The sequence below is a fragment of the Mesoplodon mirus genome (genome assembly GCF_964341445.2).
Source record: "Mesoplodon mirus genome assembly, chromosome: 7".
Classification (NCBI taxonomy): domain Eukaryota; kingdom Metazoa; phylum Chordata; class Mammalia; order Artiodactyla; family Ziphiidae; genus Mesoplodon; species Mesoplodon mirus.
In genome coordinates this window covers 41,706,942-41,708,502 of record NC_138983.1, presented here as the reverse complement: position 1 = coordinate 41,708,502, position 1,561 = coordinate 41,706,942, and positions in this window count along the sequence as shown.

Genomic DNA, 1,561 nt, shown 5'->3' with positions numbered 1-1,561 from the left:
GCTGGGGACTCAGATAAGGTTCCATCCAGGAGCCCCATGCCAGGCCACTGGGAACATGCCGCCCCTGCCCCTCTGCGTGTGCACCCTGATTCTCACCTCTGCCGACAGGAAGAAATCAGTGCAGGAATCTAGGCAGGACAGTGATAAGCCTGGGGCTCACATCCTGTCTCCTCGGGCATCAGCACCAGCCTCTCAGCTCTGTCTCCTCAGCCCAGCCGAGTATAGTCCCTACAACAGAACCCCTGGATGTGTTTGTGCTGAAATGATGAACTGGGTCCCTGCTCCCTCAGATCCTTCTCCAAGGTCAGGTACCAAACCCTCCAGTCCAAAGACGTCTTTCCACAATTGACTTTTGGATTTTTTAATCTGGATTTGATTAATGTCTGTTTGTCCCAAAGAATAAAACCTTTATCACATCGGAGATTTTGTCTGTTTCTATTCTTTAGTGGTTACATATTTAGGACCCACAATAGTGACCAGCATATAGGTGGCACCTGATAAAAATTGTTTGTTGGGGCCTCCCTGGTGGCGCAGTGGTTGAGAGTCCACCTGCCGATGCAGGGGATACGGGTTCGTGCCCCGGTCCGGGAGGATCCCATATGCCGTGGAGCTGCTGGGCCCGTGAGCCATGGCCGCTGAGCCTGCGCGTCCGGAGCCTGTGCTCCGCAACGGGAGAGGCCACAACAGTGAGAGGCCCGCATACCGCAAAAAAAATAAATAAATAAATAAATAAATAAAATTGTTTGTTGAATTAATGAAGGAATGAATATATAATATTCAGTCTCACATTATCCCAGACTGGCTAGAAAATTTAAATATCTGATATCAAGTATTGGCAAAGTTGTAAAGTGAATGTAATTCTTAAACAGTGCTGGTGAAAAGTATAATATGGAATGCTCATTTTGGAAAACATTATATGGTAAAATTGAAATTATTCTGGCCCCATGATCTAGTTGTACATATCTTCAAGTTGTATATCTTTGTGTTAGGCAGAACAATGACCCCCCAAAGATGACCACATCCCAATTCTCAGAACCTATGAACATGTTATCTTAAATGGCAAAAGGGATGCTGCAGATGTGATTATGACTAAGGACCTTGAGATGGGGAGTTATCTTGAGTGACCTTGTGGATCCAGTCTAACCACAGGACTCCTTGAATGAAAGAACATTACCTGGGTGCAGAGAGTTGGAGAGATAACAGCAAGAGAAAGAACTGGTCTGCTATTGCTGGCATTGAAGGTGGAAAAGGAGTGCCACAAGCCAAGGTAAGTGGAAGCTGAGAATGACCCTCGCCTTACAACGGGGAAGAAAACAAGGACCTTCATCTCACAAACTACAAGGAACTGAATTATTCAAATGACCCAAATGAGGAGGAAACAGATTCTTTCCTACAGCCTCCAGAAAGGAACACAACTTGCTAACATCTTTATTTTATTCCAGTGAGAGCTGTGCTAGACTTCTGACCTGAAAAACTGTAGGATAATAAATGTGTGTTCTTTTAAGCCAGTAATTTTGTGGTAAATTGTTATGGCAGAAATAGAAAACTAATATAATAGAGA